This window comes from Brassica napus, chromosome C1 (assembly GCF_020379485.1).
Source record: "Brassica napus cultivar Da-Ae chromosome C1, Da-Ae, whole genome shotgun sequence".
Classification (NCBI taxonomy): domain Eukaryota; kingdom Viridiplantae; phylum Streptophyta; class Magnoliopsida; order Brassicales; family Brassicaceae; genus Brassica; species Brassica napus.
In genome coordinates this window covers 30,459,193-30,481,761 of record NC_063444.1, presented here as the reverse complement: position 1 = coordinate 30,481,761, position 22,569 = coordinate 30,459,193, and the positions used below count along the sequence as shown (strand labels likewise).

Sequence of the window (22,569 nt, the reverse complement as noted above, 5' to 3'; positions counted from 1 at the left end):
GGCGAGGAACGACAAACTCTTTAATGGAAAAGTCGTATCCCCGATTGACATTCTCCAACATGCATCTCTTGAGGCAGAATGTTGGAGGAAAGCTAACGAAAAAGAGGAAGCAAATGAGGATCATGACGATTCTCCTACTACAGAGTTTGAGACAGTGCCCCCTTGGATACCTTGAATCCCTACCTATCAAACTGATGCATCATGGATCAATAATGGCAGTGTCAGTGGCTTAGGGTGGAGTCTTAAGGATCAAATGGTCTTAGAATACTTCGGATTACGGGCGTGTAACAGGAGCCTCTCAGCTTTGCATGCTGAGATGGAAGGATTACTTTGGGCAACCTCGTGTATGAGAGACAGAAGGATCACTTCGGTAAGGTTCGAGACGGACTGCTCAGACTTAGTGGACATGACTACAAACCCGATGTACTGGCCAGCATTCGCGACAGAGATCAAGGAGTTCCAAAGGTTACAAGATGATTTCGAGGATGTGAGACTGTCTCATATTCCTCGGAGTGAATGGCCGGGCAGATGCGTTAGCAAAAAATGCAAGGACCAGAGGCTATATTTTCTCCCATATAGATCAGACCCGGACAGATGGAGATGCTCCTCAGAGAATCGAATCGGCTCGTCTATTCTCCCTTGATCTAGCATAGATGGGTAGACGACCAAAAAAAAAAAAATTGTTAACCTGAGAGTTCAGAAAAAAAAATCATTCTAAAAATAATAGTATAAACGATTTTTTTTGTCATCAATTTATACAGATTCATATTGACTCTGTGAATATTGACTCTGTGAAACAAACCGGAAGATCTGTATCCATGTTATATTGATAGATCTGGAACTGATAGGATACTTCTCGGCGCCGACTAGAATATCCAAAATTCTAGCACAATATATTTTTCTCTTATCTGGTGATGTTCTTACAATATTTTATTTGATTATGAATTTATGATTGATAGCTAATAGCTACTATATGATGAAAGATGGAACACAAGTTGGCTGCTTTGCACACAAAAGTCCAAACAAGGAATCACAGAGACAAACAATAAAGAACACACACACTTCGATATTACAGATTTTGATCATACATACACAGGGGCGTTCCTGCAGCCATAATCAAAAACAGAAACGGGGGCCTGCCTATACTCAAACATTTTCTAGAAATATAATCACACATTCTCATTCAAATGATTTTAGTTGTTCGAAAGGAGAGTAGAAGAAGAATCGTGAGAGAGAGGAAGAACAAAAGTTGCTCTAAAAAATGAACATTTTTTTTCTTTGAAACAATTACACAGTAGGGCAGTTTCAAGTTTTTAATATCAGAATAAGACAGTTTACACTACTGACACACTTTCTCTTAACAAACCTTTTTATACCTCAACTAAATGCTTCTAACTAAGTCCATTTATAACCGACATTCCCACTATCTCTCCTAACTAAACGATGGTAAAAGGGGGAACAATTGTCCACCACACATCTCAACTCTCCTATCAACGATGGCGATCGTAAAGCGAGTGACAAGACATATATCTACCAAATCTTTCCACACCGTTGGATCTACTTTTTACCATATGCACAAACGTTCCTGATTTTCTGAGTTTGATAAAGTCAATTTAACATGCTCTCTATCTTTAGCTATGGCATGGTTTGTTCTTATGCAAATCAGATTACCGCTTCTAAGTTTGAGGTTTGTTCGCTAAACCAAGCTTAAACAAAGTTTGTCTACATTACGGGTATACATGTACACGGCTGGTTCTCCAAGGATGATTTACATCACAAGATGTACCCCTTAAATGCTTACATTAGACATTTTCGTATGAATCTGTCGCGTACACCAAGCACTCTTGTACACCACATTTCTTGTACACATTAACATGTTCACAAGCCATCTCCTATTTTGTACACATGTACATTAACGGTCCAACCACATGTACACTATCATCTCAGCATTCAGGCTATGCGTATTCTTAGCGTGTACACGGCTGGTCGCCATAACCCAGTCATGTACACGACAACACGTACACCCTTATATCATGTAAACATTTTATACGTTGTACATGATATAAGGGTGTACATGTTGTGGTGTACATGACTGTGTTATGGCGACCAGCCTGAATGCTGACATGACAGTGTACCTATACATAACGTTCTCGTGTACATGTGTACAAAATATGATATGGCTTTGTGTACATTTAGTGTACATGTTGATGTGTACATATAATGTAAATATTTAATACGTTGTACATGATTTAAGGGGATACATTAGACATTTCGTATACGTGTCTCGTACACACCTTTCACTCATCTACACCACATGTAACAACTATAAAATGTACATTCAAACCATGCGTATACTGGTATGATGTACATACGACAACAAAAACAGGTTGTGCCCATACGACAATATATAATGTACACTATATTGTCATAATGCATTGTACATGTGTTCACTTACTACTCAGGCACACTTCCACACCCACAACCACACTATGTACAATATACAGCCATGTTTAACGATCCACATGTACACTCACCACTAGACGTGTTCTGCAAACATGTATTACCCCTTTCATGAACTCGTGTACATGAACAATGTGTGTACACAGAAACAACAACTGTTGTGTATTTGAAATTACATTATCGCTCACCTTCTGCGTACATGTGTACACGTAATAAGTGTGTACACCGAAAACGGAACGTTGTGTCTGGGAAATGATGACCATTTTGTACACCATCTAGTTACCCACCTTATACATATGTACAATAAAAACACAGATCACTTTAACAGTGTGCATATGTACACAAACACGTTCGTTATTACTCTGGACCAGTTCAAAAACACCTGTGACACCCCTTAACAGTGTGCATATGTACAATCAATTATAGTGTAAACATGTACACCATCCAATCACCCCAGTTTTGGTCCGCTCCTGCACTCTAACTATGTAGACAGGGCGGGTGGTATTTTGGGTTTTGATGTACATCTAAAAATAGAAACAAGGTATAATAATGCAAGCCTCATTAAAGAAACAACGTCCAACTATTGAAAATCATCACACACAATGCAAGCCTCATTAAAGAAACAACGTCCAACCCTTTTCCCTCTCCCCGCTTATGTCCATCATCGGGGTCACAGTAAGCTGAAAACCAATTTACAAATAAGTGTTAGAATTTGCAAAGTGTACACGAAAACACCATATATAGTACGCAATTGTGTACGCTGTAAAACTTGTACACGAATACATAAAACTACTTTAAAAAAAACTGACAGCAAATATAGAAATACCATAGTATATTAAACTGTGTACACGCATACATACAAATACCGTGTGCACGCAAACATTCAATATACTACGTTGTCATTTATGCTATTAAACGTGTACATGAATACACTAAATCAAGTATCCAAATATCCGAAAGTGTTGTCGACGAAGTATAACGTACACACAAACAAGTAAGCTAAGGATCGTTGTACACAAGCAATAAAGAACTAACCTCTGGATCGTGCTCTACTTTTTGGACCGCAACCAGGGTGACCCCGACATGTTGTGGGAATGCCTTCTCTGGATAGTTAAGCAAATTCACGCTATCGTCTCCGCCCATCAGTTTCAGCAACTGCGGTATCGCCTGGAATGCAACAAGTTGCAAAGCCAAAGGGAACCCGCAGGTCTTCACCGTCTGTTGTCGCAGCTTCTTGCAGAAAACACCAATGGGATCTTCCCACTATCCCATCAACTTCGCATGCGGCTTCAGAGCGCTAATGGTCCAAAGGAATGACTCCCGGAACTTGGTAGTCAATGCTATAGCCTTCTTCGAACTCGCCACACGGCAATCCCGTGACCTCCCCAAACTCAACCAGGGAAAAACGTAAAGGATTTCCCCCAAAAACGGGCAACATCTCGTACTTTTTTTAGTAACCAATTGCCTCGTCATCATGCTGTGTACGACCTTCCCACTGTAGAGTCTACAGACATGTATCTGAAAAAGACCTCCAAAGCAAGATCCCAACAACTTTGACATCTCCGGGGTTCCATCTAGCACATCCCTAACCCATAATAGCCGATCTACGGCGGAATACATTTCATCCTCTCGCTTGGGAATCGGTCGGTACCAAAAAGTCTTTCCGGCAACCTTTCCCGAACATAATCAACCCCCCCCCCCCCCGTCTATGTGTTACAAAAAATTACGCAGCCACAACCCCCCTTGGGTAAAATCGACAATCCCAGTAATAAAAAAAAGTACAAACAAATCGCGGAGTAAACTAACCTTCGGCGTTATCTTTCCCACGTTTGCTCCGCCGTAGCGACATCTCCTCCGTCGCAGATCTTCTTTTCCTCGCCTTTTCACTTTCAAAACCTCCCTCGGTAAAAGAAATGAAAAGAATATTACTCACCCTTCTCGGTAGAAAAATTAATCTTATCTCTTTCTAGGGCCCACCATATTTTTTGAATTTTGAAATGGTAACCACAAAAAAATTAGAAAGTTACGACCCAAACCAGATAAAAAGCCAGTTACGTTTTTACAAGGGTAAAACATGACTTTTCACACCACAAAGTGTCCTAGTAGCGATAACTGCCCTTATGTGTAAAAAAACTCACAGACTGCCCTGCAGTATTAATAACTATTTTTCTTTTGATTAATTTTGGGTCCCAGTTTATTACTATAGATTTTTATTATTTGTCAGAAAGCTATAATAAATTAAACACAAGAGCACCTCCAACAGGGTTCTTCCCATTGAGATTCTTAATATATGTGTTATATATATATATATATATATATATATATATGTATATATTACATATGTATAAGTAATTGTAGGATCTACAATTTTTGTGGAACCCCATAGGTAAGGGTTCTTAAAAGATGGTTTTAAGAATCCTTAAAAACCCTTATTTATTGGGTTCCACAATAATTATGGACTTCACAATTATTTACGCATATACAATATATACATACATATATATAAAAAATACATATATTAAGAACTCCAATGGAAAGAACCCCCATTGGAGATGGTCTAACTACATAAATAATTTATTTAAAATTAGGGGTCCGTAGAAGTTGGGGGCCCAAGGCCTATGTTTCAGTTTGCTTGGTTCAGAGACGCCCATGTACATACACTTAAAAAATTTCTCTGGGCTTTCGGGGTTTTTGGAAGAGGCAGTGAAACGAGGTTTAGAATTTTTAGTTGTATACCCTTTCTTCTTGAAGCAGAAGAAGAAATCTCCCAAAAGAGGAACGATAGGTTTCTTCTTCTTGCTCCCATTCTTCTTAGTCTTCCCAAAATACCTATCTTTCTCCCCTTCGTTGTTGGAATTCGTTTTTGACAAAGTGGTGTGGACCAATTTTCCGATGGGTTTTCTACGAAGACATCTGTCAAAAGAACCGGAATTTGGGCACGATATAATCGTCACCGTGAGTACAATGAGACATTGTATTTGTTGGTCAAAATCAGAGTTGATTTGAATGAGAAATGGAGATCCAAAGTGTATGATTTACAAAGCTTGTAAAGCTTTCACTACAAGAATAATGGGTTTTAATAGCATATCAGAATAGCGTTTTTTACGATTATGCTATGTTTTCGATACCCGTGTTTTAAACATAGCGTTTGCCTTTTACGAGACGCTATGTTCGAATGTCGACTTAAAAAATTAAAATAAGCGTACGGTTTTGAAGGAGACGCTTATGTATTATAGCAAAGAAACATAAAAACTGTTATCTTTAGTTAGCGCGGTAATGCCCGCGACACTTAGAAATTTTTTGACTCCTAAAATCAATTAAGCTCCAAATAAAAAATAGAAACCCCCAAAAATTAGGGTTCTCCCATCTCTCGTTTGTGTCTCCCCCATTACCTCTATTCGATCGATAATCTGAAACCAACTCACATCAAATCTCACTCTCAATTATCAAGCTCTTTACTTATCTCATCCAGAATCGGCAAAATCAAGTCCCCTCTGATCGAAATCCATCTCCAATCAGTCGAAGGTGAACTCGGGTTTTCTCACATTGTCTCCAATTCCGATTGTTAACCGTTTATCTCTTTCGTAGTAGTGATTTAATTGCATGTTTAATTGATTCGTTTTTGTGCTCTCTATTGCAGGGAGATATCGTTCCAGAGTTTTCGATTAAGGTATCGTTTTTGTGCTCTTTAGGTTTCTCGATGAAGATTATAATTTGCTGGGTTTATTAACACCGTTGTCTTCTTTTGTAGCTAGGTCAAATCAAAGTTCAAGAAATCTATCAGGTAAAATTAGTAACAAAACCATTCCATTTAAGAACTCTCATTCTGTTTTGTTCTTTGTGGGTTTATAAAGTTAATCTCTTGTATGTAAACTTGGTATGGAGCTGAAACATGGATAAATCTTGGGTTTGGTTACCAAGGTATTAACTTCACTTCACACTCTTTTAATTTCTCGTTTTGTATATCTCATTATGCTAAACTGTTTATCTCTCACTTGTGGTAACTCGACAGGAATAGCCTTGAGTATGAGAAAGGAGCCAGTGACTTTGTGTCTTCTTCATCGAGCCGTTTAGGTGTTCCAGCTGAAATGTTCTGCCCTTGTGTTGATTACCGCAATGTCTGCCATCAGTCTAGTGATACAGTTTTCGAGCATCTTGTGATTAGAAGGATGGATCCGAAGTACAAGATTTGTAAATTCTGGTCTAAACACGGAGATATAAGGCCTGATAAGCCATGTGATATCAACTCGTCTGAGAATGAGGCGTATGAGTTGTTTAGAACAGCTTTCATGGGAAGTGAAGACCATCAGTCAGCTCAGCAGGAGAGTGCAGAGGCGTTTGCGGGTATTGACAGACCAGAAGAAGCCTAGTTCAGAAAAAAATTGGAGGATGCAGAAACTCCGTTGTACTCTCAGTGTGCTAAATACACGAAGGTTGCTGCGGTCATGGGACTCTACAGGATTAAGGTCAAAAGTGGGATGTCTGAGAGCTATTTTGATCAGTTATTGGCGTTAATTCATGACATGCTTCCGAAGGAGAATGTGCTACCTAAGTCTACATATGAGGTTAAGAAATTTCTGAAACAGTTTGGGTTTGGGTATGATGTCATCCACGCCTGCAAGAACGACTGTATCTTGTACATGAAGAAGTATGAGGATTCGGTCAGCTGTCCAAGATGCAGTGAATCAATATGGGAGAAGGATAAGCAAACTGGTGAAGAGAAGAAAGGGATTCCGGCTAAGGTGCTTAGGTATTTTCCGATAAAAGACAGGTTCAGAAGAATGTTTAGATCAAAGCGTTTGGCGGAGGACTTGTGTTGGCATTCCTCAAATGCTTCTACCGATGGAACTATGCGACATCCAGTTGATTCATTGACTTGGGGTCAGATTAACAGCAAATGGCCGGAGTTTGCTGCTGAAGCAAGAAACCTAAGACTAGGTATCTCTACTGATGGCATGAATCTGTTCTCCATCCAGAACACCAAGTATAGCACATGGCCTGTTCTCTTAGTCAACTACAACATGGGTCTGACTCAGTGCATGAAATTCGAGAACATTATGTTGACAATGTTGATACCTGGCCCAACCGCACCAAGCAACAACATTGACGTCTATCTCCAGCCACTGATAGAGGACCTGAAGAGTTTGTGGACAGAAGGTATGGCAGTGTATGATTCGTTTAAGAAGGAGAGTTTCAATCTTAGAGCTATGTTGGTGTGGAGTATCACCGACTATCCTGGTTTAGGTACATTATCTGGCTGTAAAGTGAAGGGGAAGCAAGCCTGTAATGTCTGTGGCAAGGATACACCGCATAGGTGGCTAAAGTTTAGTCGCAAACACGTTTACATGGGGAACATGAAGCATCTCATGCCTAATCATCCTAATAGAAGAAGGAAAAGATGGTTTGACAACACGGTGGAGCTTGGTACTGCAAATAGGATTCAGAGTGGTTCTGAAATCTGTGATAGTCTTAGGGATTTTAAAAACGACTTTGGGAAAAAGTTAAGTAAGAAGAGTAAGCGAAAAAGGACAACAGGAGATGAGGATGATGTTGTTTCAGCTGACGAGTACGAAGAAGATGATGATCTCTGGCGGTGGAAGAAAAAATTAATTTTCTTTGACTTACCTTATTGGAAGGTATGTTTTTCTTTCAACATTTTACTTCTCGTGTTTATTTAGAATAATTGTTCTCATGCAGACTTGTAAAATATATGGCAGGATATGTCTGTTAGGCATAACATAGATGTTATGCACGTGGAGAAGAATGTCTCTGATGCATTGCTATCTATTCTGATGCATAGTGGGAAGTCAAAGGATGGCCTCAAAGCAAGAAAAGATTTAGAAGACATGGGTATTAGAAGCAACTTGCATACTGAAGTTAGGGGAAAGAAGACTTACTTGCCTCCAGCTGTGTATTGGTTTTCTAAGGAAGAAAAAAAGAAATTTTGCAGAAGGTTATCCAACTTCAGAGGCCCTGATGGTTACTGTACCAATATCTCCAACTGTGTCTCACTGGATCCTCCCTCTATTGGCGGCATGAAGTCACATGACCAGCATGTTCTAATGCAGAATCTGTTACCGGTTGCGTTGAGAGGTCTACTTCCACGAGGTCCTCGTCTTGCAGTGACTCGGATATGCAATTACTTCAAAAGACTGTGTCAACGCATCATTGATCCAGAGAAGATTATTAAACTACAAGAAGAAATTGTGGAGACAATGTGTCAGCTAGAGAGATACTTTCCTCCATCTCTGTTTGATATCATGTTTCATCTTCCACTCCATCTAGCAAGAGAAGAACGCTTGGGTGGCCCTGCACACTTCAGGTGGATGTATCCCTTTGAGAGGTAATCTTCCACTGCATCTAGAAACACAAATCACTGCTACTATATGTATATGGTACTGACGATATCTTATATTTTCATTCGTAGGTATATGAAGACACTAAAAGCTTTTGTCAAGAATTTTGCAAGACCAGAAGCTTGTATGGCCGAGGGTTATTTGGCTGGTGAATGCCTTGCATTTTGTATGGAGTTCCTTCAGAAATCCGTTCCAGTTGAAGAAGCAATGACAAGAAACGAAGATGTTGAGACGACTCAGAATGTTCTTGAAGGCCGAACGCTGCATAAAGCAAAAGAAGTGAGTCTTACTGACAAAGAGAGAGATGTTGCTCACCGGTATATCCTCATGAATACTGCAGTGATCGACTCTTATGTTCAGTAAGTTAAAACTCCAAAGATTGGTACATGTGTTTTTATCTTCTCTCACACTAACTTAATCAATATACATGATGCATTTAGAAGAACTTCAAAATACGGATGTAAGATGTGCAAAAAATGAAACCATCTTATGGAAGTATCATACATAAAGGTTTTCACAGTGGATTAAAGAGAAGGTATTATTAATTTTTTTTGTATTAATAATTCTGTATGTATACGTTCTGATATGTTTCCTTTTCAGATACCAAATAACTCCAAGGACCATTCGCAAAGGCTGAGATGGCTTGCTTTTGGACCAAGAAATATTGCTCACACCTACAAGGGATTTGTAGTTAATGGCTATCGATACCATACAGACGATATGCAGAGGAAGACACAGAACAGTGGAGTAGCATATGAAGCCTTTTCGATGTGCAGAGCTAGTGCCAAAGATTCGAGGCAACAGGCTGATATAGTAACATACTATGGCGTGATAAAGGAGATCATTTTGCTTGACTATCACATGTTTCAAGTGCCTCTGTTTAAGTGCAGTTGGGCTCATAAAGGTAGAGGACTTAAAGAGGAAGACGGTTTCACACTAGTGAATCTCCATATGAACCAGTCAACATTTGCAAACGATCCGTACATTATGCCTTCGCAAGCTAAACAAGTGTTCTATTCTAGAGAGGAAGATAGCTCTCCTTGGTATGTAGTGATGAGAGCACCACCACGAGGGTATCATGAGTTAGAGACAGAAGAAGAGATTTGTTCTGCAACGTTAGCAGTCCAGCCTGAAGAAGCTATGGGAGATCAATCATCCGATGACGAGAGTTTCTGTGTTAGGAATGACTGTGAGGGTCAACTAATATATAAATAATGATGAGTTTGTTTTTCTTTCAGGTAATTTGGTGTAATGAATTCCAAAACTGTTACAGAGAAGTGCCGTCGCAGTAAACGCCAAGCAGGTCTTGATGTTAGTCCTGAGGTTTCTTTAGTTCAGAAAAAACCCAAGAAAAATGCTACGATCCCGACCCTGGACGAAGACTATCATTCATAAGAAGAAACAGATCATCAGGAAGTGGAAGAAACAGAACCTGAAAAAGTTGATGAAACTGGACCTGAAGATATGGGAGTTCAAGATGCTACCCCAGAGACAGAAGATGAAGGTGTGGATCCTGAAGATGTTACACAAGCAGAGAGAGATGTTAATGAAGATGACGACGATGAAACACAACCACCATCACAACAAGAACAATTCAGTACTCAGTCGGAGCCATAGAGACAGACACAGACAGAGCAGTCCGATAACACAATCAAGAAGACTAGAGGGCCAACAAAAATGCGCAAAGTAGCTAAGCATATAGAGGACAAGGTCGACATGGAGTTTAATGCTCTAGGTGAGCATGTTGGTCGTGGATCAGTTACAACCTCCTCTTTCCTAGGTCCTCTCGTGAGAGAGCATGTCCTAGTACTTCTAGATGACTGGAGACATCTCGAAGAGAAAATAAAAGACGCTTTGTGGGAGGAAATTCAGGTTAAGTTATTCAAACTCTTTCATATCTGAATAATGTAGTAAGCCTTTTACTAACTTCAAAATCTTTAACATGGAAGATTCAACTTGAAAGAAGAATGGCAAAAAGATGTTGTTTTTAAGCAGATGGGTTGTTTGTGGAGGGCCTCTAAATCCAGATTGTCTTCGAAAGTCAGAGCTACCAAAAACAAGGCTCAACTACAGATAACTAAGCCCAGCAACATACAATCTGCGACTGCGTGGAACAATTGGGTTAAAGGAAGATGTACCACAACTTTTAAGGTAATATAAAATGTGGATTGATTAGAGTCTGTGTATATTAATATTAATTGACTGAAATTGTAATGTGCTTGTTTAGGAACAAAGTGATAAATACAGGGAACTCAGGAAGGGACAAATTCCTCATACCACTAGCCGTAAAGGGATGATTCGACTTGCAGATGAGATGGTATGTTTGTAATTTCCAAACCTTTGGAATTAGAAATAACTTCAATTGCTGACAATAAATTCATATAAATTGTAGAGGAAAAACAGTAGTGATCCTAGAAAGGTAACTAGAACAAAGGTTTGGGTCGCTGGTCACACGCATTCTGATGGAAGACCTGTGAGTCAAGAATTTGCAGAAACAATAGTAAGATGATTTTATTTCGTAGATTTAAATTTACTTGCAAGTTTGTTAGTATGAGTACACTTTACAACAGTCGTTATATATGTTAATGCAGGAGAAGAATAAGAGAATTGACAGTAAAATGGGGTCAAGTTCAGATAATGTCGGTGAAGATGCTGTCACTCAGGTGCTAGGAAAGGATAAACCAGGAAGAATTAGGGGGATGGGGAGAGGGGTTACTGCAACCAAGTTGGCATTCTTACATGCTAGAGACTCCCATGTTCAGAAGCTTCAAGATACACAAGAAGAACTAATCAACAAGATTGAAGATTTGCAAAATGTGGTCAAAGACTTAGCCGGCCAAAAGGTAAGTTCCTTACAATAGAGTTTTGACTATATAGCCTTTTAAGTGCTATCTGGTTTTAAGAATCTTGTTTATTTCTTTCTGTGTTAGAAAAAAACGATTATCGTTCTAGTTATGAATTAAGTGATATTAACAAGGGAGGAATAAGGTGCCAACTACTTAATTGGGTTTCAAATGATGATGTCGTTGTTGCTGAAGGAGAATACCACTCTAGTGAACCCTATTATAAGATTGGTCGAATTCCATTGGGTCCAAATGCGGCTGATGTAGTAGTGAAGTCTGTCTCAGTAGAAACAGCATCTATATGGAGACCTACAGCAACTTGTGCTAGGCTTGCTCAGGCGGTTGGAGTGAAAATTGCATGGCCAGCTTATAAGATAATCCTGGACGATGATATTGACTTATCAAGCAATGGTAACATCAACGGATCAGAGGTAATTATATATTGTTAAGATCTTCCCTAATATACATTGAATACATGACTACTTAAATTTATCTTTTTTTAATGATTCAGCCTACTGATGCGTCTTTTGGAAAAGTTCAAATCTTTGACTACTGGAAATCAGAAAAAGAATTAATTGCTGAGGGTGTATTGTTGTCGACTGATCCTTTTGAACTAGTGAACCAAGTACCGCTAGGACCGAATGCTGCAATTCTTAGAGTGGATTTGGTTGTGAAATCTGATGCTTTTATTTGGAGACCTACTCCTGAAATGACCAAGATGGGTGATGTCCTACATGGGAAAATTGCATGGCCTATCGATAAGATACTACTACCTGATGAAGATTCACCAAAAGAATCAAACAAGAATTCCATTCAGGTATGTTTCTGAAACATCTTATTTATTACTCAACTAAAGTAGTGTGATTCTTGTTGGTATATGAACTTCTGTTTAGATGATAGTTGGATTCAACGAAGATTGTGTTGATTGTCTTTGTTACTGTCTTTCGTTGTAGAGTGGTAGTAACAGCAGTGGTTGTAGCAGCAAAGGTGGTAAACAGAAGTGCGCTCTCTTGGACTGTAATAATTCTGGACACAGAGTGGCTTTAGGTCGTGTGTTCTCAACTGATCCAGCAGAGAAGGTGTATTTCGTCCCTTTAGGTCCCAATGCTTCTAAGGTTTGGGTAGAGGTTTCCAAGTACGATGGGGCACGAGTGTGGAGGCCAAACTCAGAAATTGAATTTATTGGTGATGCAGTTGGAAGCACGGTGGCTTGGCCAAATGACAAGCTTGTTTTATTGTAAGAAAGATCTGTTGGTTTTGAACTTGTTATGCTATTATGCTAGTTGCAGCACACTTTGAACTACCAATGTTGATTTCTCTACTCTTGTAATATTTGACAAGAATATTTTAATGTTGAATCTTTGAAGTTTATGTTTCATAATATAATGTCTGACAAAAAAAATCGAGTCTATATAAAAATAAATAAATATATATAAATTATAAAATGAAATATATAAATATTATAATTATTTAAATATGCTATATAATAGCATCAATATTAGCTGCTATAATTTCAAAATAATATATATAGCAGGAACTATTAATTGCTATATATGAATTAAAAATAACTTCTCGAAAACGCTGTTAATAATATAACTAATAACATTAATGACGCGCTATTAAATAGGTTACTATTGCAAATACAAAAGCTCTATCGATTCCGAAGAAACGATAGCACCGCAAAAAAGTGTTATCTAATGTGCCATGCCTACTATGACGGGCGATGATACAGCGTTCCTTAAACCGCTGTTGAATCGTTAGATAACGTTTTTCGTCCGCTAGTAAAGCCCATTTTTCTTGTAGTGTTTAGATTTGGCTAAGTATAAAAGTTAGCAAATGTTTCACTTTGAATATTTGAATTTGGATTTGAGTTTTGATTTGTTAGTGAGACATTGTCTATTAACATATTATTATAAACTTTATTAAGATGATCTTTTGTGTTTGTTTAGACACAAGAAAGCAAATCCATTTAAATAAATATGTTATTGTTTCAAAACAAAATATATTTATATTGTCGTTAGTTGTTATCAAATGAGTCAATGGAGAATCATATCTTCATTATGACCTTGATATCTGAATTAACTCTCCATAAAAACACCACGTCGGTTTCTTTTGTTGAAACTATAAAGGTGGTATGTGTTATGAACCAGATTGTGGATGACTCATAACTAAAAGATTATGATTTGTAATCTTTTCATTTATTTATGACGGTGTAATCTCCTATATAAGGAACCTCTATGTTATGAATAAAGATAGATTTTTCCATTACTTTTATAACACGTTATCAGCACGAAACTTTAAATCCCTAAGCTAATACCCAGATCGAAAAACCCAAAAATCCTAACCCTAGCCGGCGATACGACGAACCTTAAACCCCGATCGCGTCTCTTGTTCCCACATCTATTCCAGCTCGCGTCTCGTTCGTGTCCAGCTCGCGGCTCAACTCCTTTGGTGGTCCGATTCAACAATCATCTAAAGTTAAAAGGTAATTCAAAACCTAAGAACCCATAATCAAACATGGATTGATTGATAAAGAATGAAACCTTAAAACCCTAATCTTTATGAATCAAAACCATAAGTTACTAGATCAAAAATCCTAATTGAGTAAATCGAAGCTCTAAAAGTTCGATACCCCAAACCCTAAATCATGTTCCTACATTATTAAAACCCCAAATCGGTTTTTACAAGTTAAAATCCGACAAACCCTAACCCTATATCTATAAACCCTAAATAATATAAGTATCATAATTAATTATACTATAATTATCAAATCACATATTAAAACCATAATCGAATATTTTGAAATCGAAACTGTTTTCGGTTTTGATCATTGAGGTTTTAAATCTGATTGAATCTGATGCTATGTTGCTAGAATTGTTTGACCGTTAAATTGATAGATTTATTTTCTCATCCTGCTTGGTTAATTGTTCATCTGATTTAAAATTTTTTAAACCGACCAGCCTGTTAAAACATTGATTGAATCCGATAGGTTGCTAGCTTGCTTTGCTTATATAATCCGATAGGTTGATAGATTGATTGAAGTATACTTGTTTAAAATCCGAATGGTCTGATTGCATGATTCTTGAGGTTTAATATCATCTGCTATGATTGATAGTTTTATAATCTGATATGTTTTAAATAGAAACCCTAAATAATCTGTATGATAGGTTATATTGATCTGATTTGGATGTCTTTGAGAATTGAGAATCCGTATGCTAGGTTGATAGATTCATGATAAAATCTAATGTCTTGAGGTTTAAGATTGTATGCTAAGCTCGATTAAATTGATTGATCTGATTATATGTTTTTGAGGTTTGATAAATTCGGATACTAGATAAATTATTTACACATGGTTTATGCTAAATACCAATCAACCTTGAAACTGATTCATTGAAATTCATGCTTGAAATCTATATTCTAGTATTGCTAAAATCAGCCTTGAAACTGATTCATTGAAATTCATGCTTGAAATCTATATTCTAGTATTGCTAAAATCAGCCTTGAAACTAATTGAGTGATTAAAACTGATTGAGTGATTAATAAATCTTTTTACTAGTCTTGCAAAAATCCATTGATTGTTAAACCCTAATTGCATGATTAATTGAATCTGTTTTTGCTAGTCTTGATAAACCATAATATTATGAGCGCATAGAAATAGTATTGCTGAGATTTGCTAGAAATTGACTGATTGATTAAATACCTTTAAGATTGATAGTCTCATTTTCCTCACAAGATTGAAATCTGAATTGATTGTTTTTAAGAGTAAGGCCGCATGAATTTTTTATATTTTTTTTTGTCGTCAACTTTACAAACTCATACAGACTCTGTAAACTAAGCCGAAAGATATTGATCCATGTGAACGACGAAAGACGGTTGAATCCTAACACTGCGTGCTAGGCTATCCGCCTTTGTATTTTGCGCTCTTGGTACATGAACGATCTCTGATTGGAGGAAACTTGCTCTCAGATTTTGAGAGTAAGGCCGCATGAAAATTATACCTAAATATTGAGAGATATATGATTTGAGATGTCGAAAATCAACCTGGATTTTGCTGCCATAAATCTCTCTGGAGATAATTATTTACGGTGGGCATTGGATACAAAGATTATCCTAAAGTCAAAAAGACTTGGTGAATGTATCATAGAAGGCAATAATGCCAATGAGAAAAATTGATACAGGGCAATATTAATTATTAGTCATCATCTTATTAAGAGTCTCAAAGATCAGTATCTGACTATAGAGAATCCTCTAGACCTTTGGACATAGTTAAAAATCGAGATATGATCACCAAAGAACATTGTTTTTACCAAAGGCCCTATTTGATTGGAGGAATCCCAGAATCCAGGACTATAAGTCCGTGGATGAGTCTATTGCTATTTGGGCAAAATAATGGATTACTGATGAGAAACAGTGAATTGAGACCTCCTAGATTAACCCGATTACCTGATACCAATAAGGCCGCAGAAAAAAAAAAAAAAAAAAAGGTAACCACGTCCAGAATGATAGACCACACGGTCATGGCCATGGAGGGTGGAAAGGACGTGGCCATGGCCACTATAACACATTTGGCCGTGGGAATCACTATGGCAGAGGCCGTGGGAATCACTATGGCAGAGGCCGTGGGTATCAACCCAATTTGAGCCATGGTCAAGGCAGTGGCCGTGGTATATCTTTTAAACCACAAAGCTCGACCAAATCAGTGTGCCATAGATGTGAAATGGGGAACCATTGGGCTAAGATATGAAGGACCCCCAAACATTTTTGTGACCTCTATCAAAGAGAGTCTGAAAGGGAAGAATCCTGAAACCCACTTGGTCTATAAAGATGGTGAAAATAATTTCAAACATGATCAAGATGATCTTATGGAATATGAGACTTATGATTGCCTAAAAGAATCAAGTTGATAATCTGATTTCGACATCAAACTTGTGTGATTGCTTTGCTTGTATGCTCTCTCTGATATTTATTTCCTTGAATTTATTTCTATTACATTGTCTGCTTAGATTAAATGAATGAATGATTTTTCTATATGAGTACACTGAAAAACGCCAATATAAGTACTAAAGCATGTATCGCCAGTCCGAAAGAAGACTATGGCTAGGCTAATATATTATTGCCTAAGGGTATGCTTCTAGAAATCAATGATGCCTTATATTCACCCAGCTCTAAGAGCAAGAGCAGCCTGAGTTTTAAAGATATAAGAATGAATGGTTTCCATATTGAAACAATGGGCAAAGGAAACAAAGAGTTCCTTCAGATATATGTATAAAATCGCCCAAGGCCATAATAAGTCCTAAAGACTATACATGCATTATCTACTAACCTAGACTATGCATAGATCAGTATGATAGAGGCAAAAAGCCTGCGAAAATATACACTTTATGGCAAGATCGGTTTGGCCATCCTGGTCCAAACATGATGCGAAAATTGATATTCAAAAGGAACACATTAAAAGATAAGAAGAGTTATCCCAAAGAATCTCACGTGTGTAGCATGTACACAAGGGAAACTCATTAGGCCATCACCAGTAAAACGGCTACGAGCCCCTTTTTCATAAATAAAGACTATATGTCTAGATAATACTGGTGAATACATGTCCTAAGCGTTTAAATGATTATGGTATGTCCATGGGGGTAAGTATGGACAATTCTGTGATACATGTCCATACCAAGAACGGCTTGGCCGAAATCTTTTAAAACGCAAATAGCTGATTTATAGACCATAACTTATGAGGTAAAAACTCTCATTCACAGCTTGGGCCACACGAAATTTACATGCCCCTAAGTTAATACGCATCAGGCCAATTAGTCAGCATAGATATCCCCTATCACAATTATTAACGGGTCAAGAGCCAGACATACCCCATCATAAGACATTTGGATGTGTTGTCTATGTACTAATTGCTCCACCACAGAGAACTAAGATGGGACCTCAAAAGGAGGATGGGGATATATGTTGGATATGATTCTTCCACAATAATAAAGTACTTTGAGCCAACTATGGGTGCTTATATTTGAGGCCAGGTACACGGATTATTTTAAGACCAGGAGGAGAAAAAAAATAATAAAGCTGGTAAAAGAATGGTAAAAGAAATAGAATGGAATCAACCATCAATGTCTTGGCAAGGTCCTCGGACTAAAGAATGTGAAATAGACGTCCAAAGATTATACATTTACAAAGCTAGCTAATCAAATGTCAGACACATTTTCTGACCCGAAAAAGAATGACTAAGTCATATATAAACCAGCTTGTAAAGCACCAACGAATTTGATGTCAAAGAAGAGACACAATCAAGTTGCTACAGAGTCTAGACAACGTATGAAACGTGGTAGACCAAATAGGTTCCAAAAGATAAGAATCCTCGGAAACAAAAGAATGGTGCAGAGAATGATAATCAAAATCCAAATCTGAGGTTACTAAGGAAACCATCCCAGACATGGAGATAAGGCCGGTCGGCTCTAAGGTACAGGTACCAAACAATGTAGCTTGGAACGCCAAGTTGCAAAGTATTAAAGGTCCTGATAATAATGAATCTCAATCGATTATATCATGTCTGGAACATAATGGAACCAATAAGGAATGTCGACATAAGATGATTTATTTGCATACAAGGTAGCACTTGAATTTATGAATATAAGCGAGGATCATGAACCCACATCAATATAAGAGTGCGCACTCGTAGAACAGATTGGATTGAATGGAAACGTGGGGTTAAATAGTTTAAGGAAGAAAGGCGTATTTGGCCATATGATTAAGACGCTATATGATGTTAAAACCAGTGGATATAAATGGGTCTTGTGAGGAATAGAAATCGTGAGATATAAAGCTGATGTTGCACAAGAATTCTCACAAAGACCAGTAATAGATTATGAGGAGACATACTCCCATGTGGTGGATGCAACTACTTTTCGATTTTTCATAAGTCTGGCTATATAAGAGAGAAAATTAGACTCGCAGCAAGTTGATGTAGTGACTGCATATTTATATGGTCCATTGGATAATGAAAGTACTAGAGGGCATTGAGCTGAAAGTACAGCAAGTTCTTGAGAACAATATTGATAATCATCAAAGTATATGATATGAATATCCTAGGAACCTCTGGATACAATTTCTCAAACAGTTGAATATCTCAAGAAAGAGTTTGAGATGAAAGATCTTGGAAAACAAAGTTTTGTTTGGGATTACAGCTTGAGTACATTAACAATGAAATCCTTGTGCATCAAATAGTATATACAGAAAAGGGTACTCAAGAGATTTAATATGGACCAGTCTCATCCATTATCTAGTACATGAGCGTGAGATCACTTGTTTTGGACACTGATCCATTCAGTCCAAAGGTGGACGATAAAGAAGTCCATTTAGTCCTGAGATGAACGATGCAAAAGTATTGTTTTAGACACTGATCTGATTGGTCCATAAGAAGGACGATGAAGAAACCTTTGATTTTGGTTTATTTTACACTAACCAGCCCAAAGAGGGGTTATTTGGTTTTGTTGATTTGTTTTCAGACAGGTTATGTTTTACACATAGTGGTACACGCATATCACAGCAACAACATCCAAGATTTCATGTGTGTGTATTTGAGGTCGATGACTCAATATGTTCGAGCAGATTGTGGCATGACCGATGGTAAAGAAGAACCAACTATCATGTTCGAGGACGAAGCATATACTGCCCAAGATCTTCATCACCCACGGATTGTAGAAAATTGGAGAGGTCCAAGGGACCTTCACTAATGTCCAAATATGGGGGAGTAATGTGTGTTGTACTCTTTTTCCTTCACCATGATTTTGTCCCAATTGAGTTTTCCTGGTAAGGTTTTAATGAAGCAACATTAAAGCACATTACAAGCTCTAAATGGTTATGGCATCCAAGGGGGAGTGTTATGAACCAGATTGTGGATGGCTCATAACTAAGAGATTATGATTTGTAATCTTTCCATTTATCTATGACGGTGTAATCTCTTATATAAGGAACCTCTATGTTATGAATAAAGATAGACTTTTCCATTACTTTTATAACACTATGTTAATACTCATTCAGAATGTATTGACATATGCGAACCAGTATAGTAAAAAGAATTCTCCCACTTGAATATTTGATTCTTTATTTTTGTGTCTTCTCTTTTTTTTTTTGAGTCTGAGAGTATACACAAAACTAGTTTCGCCAGGCTTCTGATAGAGTGACGCAAATCAGAAGATTTTTTGCAGTTGTATCCTGGGACTCATTACGTTATCGAACCGTCACACTACGGGACGTATTTTGAGTTAAGGAAAGAGATAATATCTCGACTCTGCAGTTGTATCATCCTCTTTTCTTAATCTTTGGTATAATCTTATCAATTTTTCCTTTACATATTCAGTTCTCCGTAGTTTATATAATACGGTTCTATCATTCGTAACTCGAAGTATTTGAGCAAGTGAGTATACTCATTCTGCTTTCTTTTCACCAGCTCTTTCCCCCTCTCTTCATCTCCATTTTCTTTTATTTTTGTTTCCTTAAAGCTTACTGATTTGGCCATGGCGTCTGCACTCTTCCCTGCAGCATCAGCCTCGGCCTTGGCCATTTTTGATATATTCTTATCTTGCTCAGCATCCAAAGTAGCTAAAGACACCTCTGTCTCTAACTCCCTCTCCTTCAATATCCTCACCTCTGTCTTTGTTTCCGTTATCTCGGCTTCAAACTTCTTCAAAACATCCATCAACTCGTCTTTTGGACCTTGAGGAAAAGGGGGCAAAAAAGGGTGATGCTTCCATGGAGAAGATGACAAAGAAGGGTGCTGATTCTAGGACTTACCGGTTTAGCAATCTGGCTGATGTTAGGGCTAGCAATAGGACTAACTGGTTTAGAGTTTAAGGTATGAATTTTTCTTGGTAGCATAATCCGTTGGCCGAATGTGGCAACAGCTTCTTTTACCAAGCTAAATGAACGAGAAGTGTCGACATGATGTTGCTCAACTGGATTATTTTCCATCGCTTCTGTTTCCATATAGGAACAATACACAGAGAAGAAGGTTTTGTATTGGTTAAAATGTAGTATCTTTGCTTTTACAGCAAAAATAATATTGGTAAAGGCTTAATGACTGTTGTGTAAAGACTAAAGATGAAGACAAGACATACTATCTGACGTTGTATAAGAGAACCTCCAATAGGGGTTTTTCCCATTGGAATTCTTAATATATGTTTTATGTATATATATATATATGTATGTATATATTATATATGTATAAGTAATTTTGGGGTTCCTCAAAGATCCGACACTTTCTTTGGAAGGTGACGAGCAAGGCGCTCTCAGTTGGTGCCTCGCTGGAAACAAGAGGAATAGCAGTGGATCCTACCTGCAAGCGTTGTGGGAGTAGAGAAACGGAATTACACGTTCTGTTTTCATGCCCTTTTGCAGAACGGGTTTGGAACTTGGTCCCATGTCTTTTCAAACCTAGCGTGCAGAGTGTTGATTCGGTTGCGGAGCTACTCAACCATTGTCGCAGGATGGCTACGCTACCGCCAGTAGGGCTCGGGGTCACTCCTCTGTACCCGTGGATTTTGTGGCTACTTTGGAACAACAGAAACCAACTGGTTTTTGAGAATAAAACTTTTTTAGAAGAAAATACAGTTATTTAAGCTGTTCTAGATTCTAAAGCCTGGGAGGCGGCTCAGACATTTGTCTCAAAGCCTTCTATACCACAGCATGTGGTCTAATCACCCGTTGTTCCTAATGTTATGTCTTATATGTGGTCTGCGATTTCTGATGCAGCTTGGGACCATACAACAGGTAACTGTGGGCTTGGGTGGCAACTCAGAGATTCTGAAAACTCCATGGCAGAATTCTCATCATCACACCGGCGATCTGTGCCTTCGGCTCTTGTAGCTGAAGCTCTGGCGGTTAAAGCTATGATCACGGCAGCAGTATCTTCTCATGTTAGCAGTCTCACTATTAACTCCGACTCTAAGAACCTTATTTTACTCTTGAAGACTCAAGGGCAGGATGTCGCTCTAAGAGGTGTGCTCCATGACATTCATGTTTTGGCTAGTTCCCTCGCATCTATCTCTTATGTTTTTGTTCCGCGTTTAGCGAATGTACAAGCTGACTTATTGGCAAAAGCGGCTTTAGTATCTATCTCTTCCCCTGCAACTATTGTAGAATGAACTCCTCTTTTGAATTAATCAATGTTTGTTTGCTCAAAAAAAAAAGTAATTTTGGGGTCCACAATTTTTGTGGAACCCCATAGGTAAGGGATTTTAAAAGAGGGTTTTAAAAATCTTTAAGACCATCTCCAATGGGGTTTTCTCCATTGGGATTCTTAATATATGTATTATGTATATATATATATATATATATATTATATATGTGTAAATAATTGTGGGATCCACAATTATTGTGAACTCCATAAATAAGAGTTTTTAAGGATTCTTAAAACTCTCTTTTAAAAACCCTTACCAATGGGGTTACACGAAAATTATGGACCCCACAATTATTTATACATATATAATATATACATATATATATACATAACACATATATTAAGAACCCCAATGAGAAGAACCCCCATTGGAGATGCTCTAAGAACCCTTATTTATGGGGTTCCACAATAATTATGGACTCCACAATTATTTAAACATATATACTATACATACATATATATATATATATATACGTAATACATATATTAAGAACCGCGTCGAAAATAGTCTAAGAGCACCATATATTTTGGTCAGTATCTATGTGGATTTGATTTGGGCTATTCATATTTCAGATTCTACGGATGGAGATGTAAACCATATTCCGAACATTGCGAGTTTGATTTTAAATTATATAAACAATATAAAAATCCAAAAATACCATAAATCCTCAAAATTTTAAAATTAAATAATTTTAAACATATAAGTTGGTTCTATTTGGATATTTGGATG

At 37.7% G+C, this 22,569-nt stretch overlaps 1 pseudogene; it reads right to left on the bottom strand.

The window, feature by feature from the left end:
* Positions 1-3,074: 3,074 nt before the first annotated feature.
* On the bottom strand, positions 3,075-20,718 carry LOC106373629 (annotated as a pseudogene).
* Positions 20,719-22,569: the final 1,851 nt, after the last annotated feature.